Below are 9,311 nucleotides of genomic sequence, written 5' to 3'. Positions count from 1 at the left end.
GTAGGACCTCAATTAAGTATAGAGGAAGTAGAAAAGGGATGAGTGGATAAGAAGAGAAAGACGGGGAACAAAATAATATATTTACAAAAAAATTGATTAAAAATGGTATAAAAATAGAATATAGCAAGTAAAAATAAAATAAAATTGAATGATGAAGAAATAATGTCAAAAGAAGTAGAAAATAAAGCAACAAACAAAAAAGGAAAACAAAGAAAAAAGAAAAAAAAGAGCTAACAAAATAATAATAAAAAATAAAAATGAAAAATTGAAATGTCATTCCTTTGGCTGGCTTAAGATCCCAATTTTCTGGAATGTCTGTGATTTTTTTTTTCTTCTGTTGCTGGGACTGAAGGCCTCTCTATAGGCCAGACCCTGTTAACTCCCAGGGAGTAATCAGATTTTTTAAATCCTTCCTACCATTCAGGGTGGAATCTGGGTGTGGCTGTATTCCTTGCCTGGAGACTGGAGGGAGGGGTTATGTCCTCAGGGGAAAATGGCTGCCCAGGACCTGGGCTCAGGCGTGAGTCAGCACTCAACTTGCTGCCACCTCTACTGGACCCCCTTCTCTCCCCAGCCTCTCCCCAGATTCCACTCGACCGCACCTTCTCCTGCCCCTCAGCATGGGTGAGTGTCTGTATCCGAACTGTCCTATGAACAGGGTTCAGTGGAACAAAAAAGCAAAAAAAAACGCCGGCTGCAGAAATGGGGAAGACTGAGTCTCTGTGAGCACCTCCATTACCGGCACTGCGTGGTCTGGTCAGCCCTTCAGGCTGCCCCCTCTGGGCTCAGTCTTCCGTAATTATGGAACCCAGATCTCAAATCCCCCAGTGCCAACAGTCCTGTGGATCTCCGTTCCACAGTCAGAGGCTGTGCCTGTCCCAAGGGACTTGGCTGGGTGCCGCACGGTTTCCCTCTGACCCTCTGGGCTCAGAGATCTGGCAAACTTTCTTGCCCAGATCCATGGTTTTTACCTTTCCAGGGGAACTCTGCCCTTCCCAGCTGCAAACTGTCTCACCAGCTGAGTCTCCTTCACCAATTCGGGGTGGATGTTATTCGTTTCAGCTGCTCATTCTATTTGCTCTGGCACAAGCCTTGGGATGCATCCACCTGTTCCGCCGCCATCTTGTCTCTCCTCTGCCCATTTTTTAATTGGATTGTTTGACTTCCTTTTGTTGAGTTATACGAGTACTTTATATATTTTGGAAATTCACCCCTTATCCGGTGTAGCATTGGCAAATATGTTCTCCCATACAGTGGGTTCTCTTTTCATTTTGATGCTGGTTTCTTTTGCTGTGCAGAAGCTTTTCATTCTGATGTAGTTCCATTTGTTTATTTTTTCCTTTGTTTCTCTGGGCTTAGGTGATGAATTGGGGAAAATTCTGCTATGTGAGATGTCTGAGATTTTGCTCCCTACATTTTCTTCTAGGATTTTTATAGTTTCATGACTTATACATTTAAGCTTTTTATCCATTTTGAGTTTATTCTTGTGTATGGTGTAAGTTGGTGGTCTACTTTCAATTTTTTGCATATATCTGTTCAATTTTCCCAGCACCATTAATGGAAGAGACCGTCTTGACTACATTGGATGCTCTTGCCTCCTTTATCAAATATTAATTGAGCATAGTGGTTTGGGTCAATTTCTGCGTTCTTGTTCTGTTCCATTGATCTTTATGCCTATTCTTGTGGCAGTACCAGGCTGTTTTTATTACAGAGGCTTTGTATTATAACGATATCCAGTATTGCGACCCCTCCAACTTTGTTCTTCTTTTTCAAGGCTATTGTGGCTATTTGGGGGCTTTTTGGTTCCATGTAGATTTTTGGTATATTTGTTATAGATATGTGAAATATGTTGTTGGTATTTTAATAGGGATTGAATTGAATGTATAGAGTGCTTTGGGTAGTATGGACATTTTAATTATGTTAATTAAACCAATCTATGTACATGGTGTATTCTTCCACTTGTTTATATCTTCCTCTATCTCTTTTTTTCAATGTCCTATAGTTTTCCAAGTACAAGTCTTTTACCTCCTTGGTTAAGTTTATTCCTAGGTATCTTAATTTTTTGTTGCAATGGTAAGTGGGATTTTTTTTTGGATCTGTTTCTGAGTGTTCATTATTAGTGTGTAAAATGCATCAATTTCTGAGTGTTAATTTTGTGTCCTGCTACATTCCCAAATTGATTTATTAAATCTAGTAGCTTTTTGGTGGAGTCTTTAGGGTTTTTTTGTACAACATCATGTCATCTGCAAATAATGACAGTTATACTTCCTCCTTTCCAATTTGGATGCCTTTTATTTTTTCTTCTTGTCTGATAGCTGTGCCTAGGGCTTTCAGTACTATGTTGAAAAAGAGTGGTGAAAGCAGACATCCCTGTCTTGTTCCTGTTCTTAGGGGAAATGGTTTTATTATTTGCCCATTGAGTATGATGTTGGCTGTAGGTTTGTCACATATGGCCTTTATTATGTTGAGGTATTATCCCTGTGTTTCCACTTTGCTGAGAGTTTTTATGAAAAATGGGTGCTGGAGTTTGTCAAATGCTTTTTCTGCATGTATTGGTATAGTCATGTGATCTTTGTCTTTCAAATTGTTTATATGATGCATCACATTTATTATTACTTTTTAAAAATATGTTTTTATTAATATTTAGTGAGAGCGGAAAGGATAAGGATCAAGAGACAGAAACCTCAATGAGAGGGAAATATCAAGGATTGGCTGCCTCCTGCACGCCCGCCCCTTGCCAGGAATTGAGCCTGAGACCCAGGCATGTGCCATAACCTGGAATTGAACTAGTGATCTCCTGGTGCATAGGTCGATGCTCAACCTCTGAACCACACCTACTGGGTGTGTATCACATTTATTGATTTATGAATATTGTACCAGCCTTGTATCCCTGGAATAAATCCCACTTGGTCATGGTGTATGATCTTCTTAATACATTGCTGGTTCAGATGTGCTAATATTTTCTTGAGGTTTTAGCGTCAATGTTCATCAGGGATATTGGCTTGTAATTCTCTTTTGTTGTATTATCCTTATCTTGTTTTGGAATTAGGCTACTGCTGGCCTCATAAAAAGAGCTTAGAAGTGTTCCTTCCTTTTGGATATTTTGGAATAGTTTGAGGAGAGATGTGTTAGTTTTTCTTTGAATATTTGTTAATACACCCCTGTGAAGCCATCAAGACCATGGATTTTGTTTGCTGGGAGTTTTATGATTACTGCTTCAATTTCATCAGCTGTTATTGGCCTATTCAGGTTTTCTGATTCTTTCTGATTCAGTTTTGGAAGAATGTACTTTTCTAGTAATTTGTCTGTTTTATCCAGGTTGTCCAACTTGTTGGCCTATAATTGTTCCCAGTATTTTCTTACATTCCTTTGTATTTCTGTGGTGTCAGTTGTTCCTTTACCTCTTTCATTTCTGATTTTATTTATTTGGGTCCTCTCTCTTTGTTTCTTGATGAGTCTGGCTAAATGTTGATCAATCTTGTTTATTTTTTCAAAGAATCAGTTCTTAATTTCATTGATATTTTGTATTTTTTTTAGTTACTGTCATTTATTTCCACTTTTATCATTATTATTTCCTTCCTTCTACTTTGGGCTTTTCTTGTTCTCTTTCTAATTCTTTAACTTGTAGGGTTAGATAGTTTATTAGAAATTTTTCTTGTTTTTTTCAGGTAGGCCTGTAGTACTATGAAAGTCCCTCTTGAGACTGCTTTTATTGTGCTCCTTAGATTTTGAGTTGTTGTGTGCTCATTTTCATTTGTTTTCAGGAACTTTTGTATTTCTTCCTTGATGTCATTGATTTCCTCATTGTTTTCTTATTTATTTATTTATTTATTTATTTATTTATTTATTTATAGCTCTGTGTTTTTTGTTTGTTTGTTTGTTTTGAATATTTTTTTAAAATTGATTTTAGAGAGAGGAAGGAGAGGGAGAGAGGGATAGAAGCGTCCATGATGAGAGAGAATCCTTGATTGGCTGCCTCCTGTATGCCCCCTACTTGGGATTGAACCCACAACCTGGGCATGTGCCCTGACTGGGACTCAAACTGTGACCTCCTTGTTCATGGGTTGACATTCAACCACTGAGCCACACCAGCTGGGCTCCTCATAATTTTTTTAATAAAATTTTCTTATTTCTATCTTACTTTATTATAAGAATACAGCATATAATACATATAAACATACAAAGTATATGTTAATTTACTGTTGATGTTATCAATAAGGCTTCCTCATGTTCAATAGTAGGCTATTAGTAGTTAAATTTGGGGGAGTCAAAAGTTATATGTAGATTTTTGACTGCATAGGATTGGTTCCCTTGACCCCCACATTGTTCAAGGATTAACTGTAACATTCCACAATAAAGATTAATTTTTAAAAAATACCACATGATCTCACTCACTTGTGGAATATAATGATCAACATACACAGATGAACAAGGACTGATCCAGAGACAGAGAGGCATTGATTAGACTGTCGGGCCTTGGAGGGAAGGTAAGGGAGGGTGGGGGTAAGGGGGAGAGATCAACCAAAGGACTTATATGCAAGCATATAGGCCTAACCAATGGACATGGACAACAGGGGGGTGAGGGCATGAGCAGGGGGTAGGGGATAATGTGGGGATAAGGACACATATGTAATATTTTAATCAATAAAAAATATATTTTAAAAAAAGAGTGCAAGACAAATAGAGGGGGAATTCTAAGAAATCATTGCCTAATACATGATTATAAAGATTTCCTTCTAAGTTTTCTTTTAACAGATTTATAGTTGTAGCTTTGACATTTAAGTCTCATATTCATTTTCGTTTAACTATTGTGTATAGTGTGAGGTAAGGGTCTAAGATTGTGTTTTTGCATGTTGATATCTAATTGTCCTCACACCACATGTAAAAAGACTATCCTTTCACCATTGAATTTCTTTGGTGCCTTTGTTGAAAATTAATTGACCATAAATATTAGGATTTATTTCTGAACTTTAAATTCTGTTCCATTTATCTATCTTTATGCTAGTCACAGAAGAACAAATACCACACTAACTTGATAACTATAGTTTTATAGTGATTTTTAAAATTAGAAAGTGTAAGTCCTCCAAGTTGATTTTTTAAATATTCAAAATAGATTTTAGGATCCCCTTCTCCCTCCCCCACCCCCTTCCCTTTGGCAACCACCACACTGCTGTTTGTGTTCATGAGTTTCAGTTTTATATCCCACACATGAATAAAATCATATGGTTCTTAGCATTTTCTGACTGACTTATTTCACTTAGCATAATGTTCTCAAAGTCCATCCATGTTGTTGCAAATGGCACTATTTCATCCTTTCTTATGATTATTATTCCATTGTGTATATATACCACATGGTCTTTATCCAGTCCTCTATCTTGGGACACTTTGGTTGTTTCCATGTCTTGCCCACCATGAATAATGCTGCAATGAACATAGGGGTGCATATATCTTTGCAAATACATGATTTCGAGTTTTTCCGGTATATACCCAGGAAAGGGATCATATGGTAGCTCTATTCTTAATTTTTTGAGGAATCACCACACTACTTTCCATAGTGGTTGTATCAGTCTACATTCCCACCAGCAGTGAATGTGGGTTCCCTTTTTCCCACAACCTCTATAACACTTGTTATTGCTTATCTTGTTGACAATTACCGCCTTAACAGGAGTAAAGTGGTATCTCATTGTAGTTTTGATTTGCATTTCCCTAATTGCTAGTGAGGTTGAACATCTATTGCAGGGGTTCTCAAACTATGGCCCGCGGGCCACATGCAAATACAAATATTGTATTTGTTCCCGTTTTGTTTTTTAATTCAAAATAAGCATGTGCAGTGTGCATAGGAATTTGTTCATAGTTTTTGGGTTTTTTTTAACTATAGTCCAGCCCTCCAACGGTCTAAGGGACAGTGAACTGGCCCCCTGTTTAAAAAGTTTGAGGACTCCTGATCTATTGGCTATTCATATGTCTTCTTGGGAGAGGTGTACTTTAAGGTCCTCTGCCCACTTTTTGATTGGATTGTTTGTTTGGTGGTTAGTTTTATGAGTTCTTTATATATTTTAGAATTTATTTATTTATTTATTTTCTCATTAAACTTTGTTATTTTAGTGGGTCTCAAAATTCTGTGACAGATTTTTGGTCATGTTGTTTCCATTAAAAAGTACTGATTTTAAAAACTAATAACTTAAAAACTGCCACACACACAAAAGAACCAAATGTTCCACAAAACATTCTCCTTTTCTTCTGAAGGTTTTACGATGCATTGTAATCATTAACCAGTCTTTTGCTATTAAACTTAAATGGCCAATTGAGACAAACAGTTCTGAGACCGTTCACACCACTGATAAAGACTGGGGTGGCAAGTGTTGGGAATAATATTCGTTTAGCCTTCTGAAATTTCTGGGCAGACTTGGTGACTTTGCCAGCTCCAGCTGCCTTCTTGTCCACTGCTTTGATGACACCCACAGCAACTGTCTGTCTCATGTCATGAACAGCAAAACGGCCCAGAGGAGGGTAGTCAGAGAAGCTCTCAACACACATGGGCTTGCCAGGAATCATATCAATGATGGCAGCACCACCAGATTTCAAAAACTTGGGGCCATCTTCCCAGAATGACAATCAATCTTCTCTTTCAGCTCAGCAAATTTGCAAGGAATGTGAGCTGTGTGACAATCCAGCACAGGCGCATAGCAAGCACTGATCTGGCCTGAGTGGTTCAGGATAATCACCTGAGCTGTGAAGCCAGCTGCTTCCATTGGTGGATAATTTTTTAAAAATATATTTGTATTGATTTAAGAGAGGAAGGGAGAAGGAGAGAGACAGAAACATCAATGATGATGTGCCTCCTGCACACCCCACACTGGGGATCGAGCCCGCAACCCAGGCATGTGCCCTTGACCGGAATTGAACCTGGGACCTTTGAATCTGCAGACCGATGCTCTATCTACTGAGCAAAACCAGCTAGGGCTGGTGGATCATTTTTGCTGTCACCAGTCACATTGCCACGGCGAACATCTTTGACAGACACGTTCTTGACGTTGAAGCCCACATGGTCCCCAGGAAGAGCTTCCACTCAAAGCTTCATGGTGCATTTCAACAGACTTTACTTCAGTTGCAATATTGACTGGAGCAAAGGTGACCACCATGCCGGGCTTAAGAACACCAGTCTCCATTCAGCCCACAGGGACAGTCCAATACCACCAATTTTGTAGACATCCTGGAGAGGCAGACACAGGGGCTTGTCAGCTGGACGAGTTGGTGGCAAGATGCAATCCATAGCTTCAAGCAGTGCGATTCCACTGGCATTGCCATCTTTATGGGTGACCTTCCATCCCTTGAACCAAGGCATATTAGCACTTGGCTCCAGCATGTTGTCTCCATTCCAACCAGAAATTGGCACAAATGCTACTGTGTCAGGGTCGTAGCCAATTTTCTTAATGTAGGTGCTGACTTCTTTAACAACTTCCTTGTGCTTTTCTGGCTGTAGGGTGGCTCAGTGGACTCCATTTTGTTAACACCAACAATCAGCTGTTTCACACCCAGTGTGTAGGCCAGAAGGGCATGCTCACGGTCTATCCATTCTTGGAGCTACCTGCTTCAAATTCACCAACACCAGCAGCAACAATCAGGACAGCACAGTCAGCCTGAGATGTGCCTGTAATCATGTTTTTGATGAAGTCTCTGTGCCCTGGGGCATCAATGATGGTCACATAATACTTGCTGGTCTCGAATTTCCACAGGGAGATATCAATGGTGACACCTCGCTCGCGTTCAGCTTTCAGTTTATCCAAGACCCAGGCATACTTGAAGGAGCCCTTCCCCATCTCAGCAGCCTCCTTCTCAAATTTCTCGGTGGTTCTTTTGTTGATGCTGCCACATTTATAGATCAGATGGCCAGTAGTGGTAGACTTGCCGGAATCTACGTGTCCAATGACGACGATGTTGATGTGAGTCTTTTCCTTTCCCATCTTGGGTTTGAGTTACTGGTGGTTTTCACGACACCTGTGTTCTGGCGGCAAACCCGTTGCGAAAAAGCTATATTTTAAAATTTAAACCTTTGTTGGAGCTACTGTTTGCAAATATCATCTCCCATCTAGTTGGCTGTCTCTTTGTTTTGTTTTCAGTTTATTTTGCTGTGCAGAAGCTTTTTAGTTTGATATAGTTCTTTTCATTTATTTTCGCCTTTTCTTCCCTTGCCTTTGGGTCAAGTTCATAAAATGTTCTCTATGACCAAGGTCTATAAGTTTGGTACCTATATTTTCTCCTATATTTCCTCCTTATAGTCTCAGGTCTTATATTTAGGTATTTGATCCATTTTGAATAAATGTTTGTACATGGGTATAAACTGTAATTTAGTTTCATTCATTTGCATGTGGCTTTCCAGTTTTCCCAGCACCGTTTACTGAAGAGACTATCTTTACTCCATTGTGTATTTCTGGCTCCTTTGTCGAAAATTATCTATTCCTATACACGTGGTTTTATAGCTGGGCTCTCTATTCTGTTCCATTGCTCTGTGTGTCTTTTTCTCTGCCAGTACCATGCTGTTTTGATTACCAGGTGTACCAGTTAATAATGCGGATTTTTTTCAATAGATGGAGTTACACATATGTTGATATATATGCGATTTGATATGTATGCTATTTTGTTGTATTGACAGCAAGCTTCAAAACTTCATATGTCAAATTTGCTGAAGGTGTTAACATCATAGATATTTTTATGCTTAAAAATGTCAAATTTTGTGCCAAAAAGAGCATTTGAGAGAAGTCTTAATTTATTACTTTATTTTGAAGAAAAGTTATTGTATACTTCGGGAAGCTTATGGTGAACATGTTCCATCTCAAGATACTTGTAAACACTGGTTTAAACGCTTTAAAAGTGATGATTTTGATGTGAAAGACAACGTTCAGGTCAACCGAAAAAGTTTGAAGACCAACAATTACAAGCATTATTGGATGAAGATGCGTGTCAAAACAACTTGTAGAAAGATGAAACGTTGCTCAGCAAACAATTTCTTATTGTTTACAAGCAATGGGAAAGATTTTAAAGGAAGGAAAATGGGTGCCACATCAACTGAACTACAAATGGAAAACTGAAAAGTCATCAGTAAATTGTTGCTTCAACGGCACAAAAAACAGTCTTTTTTTGCATAGAATTGTGACTGGTGATTAAAAGTAGATTTATTTTGAGAATCCCAAATGCACAAAATCATGGGTTGACCCAGGTCAACCGTCAACATCAACTGCAAGGCCAAATCGCTTCGGAAAGAAGACAATGCTCTGCGTTTGGTGGGATCAGGAAGGTGTGGTGTATTATGA

The 9,311-nt window shown here is 38.8% G+C and overlaps 1 pseudogene; it reads right to left on the bottom strand.

Moving 5' to 3' along the window:
• Positions 1-6,062: 6,062 nt before the first annotated feature.
• LOC132224962 (elongation factor 1-alpha 1-like) lies at positions 6,063-8,028 on the bottom strand (annotated as a pseudogene).
• Between the last annotated feature and the right edge of the window lie 1,283 nt (positions 8,029-9,311).

The sequence above is a fragment of the Myotis daubentonii genome, chromosome X, assembly GCF_963259705.1.
Source record: "Myotis daubentonii chromosome X, mMyoDau2.1, whole genome shotgun sequence".
NCBI lineage: Eukaryota > Metazoa > Chordata > Mammalia > Chiroptera > Vespertilionidae > Myotis > Myotis daubentonii.
Note: the sequence above shows the minus strand (reverse complement) of the source record. Positions and strands in the feature narration are given on the sequence as shown.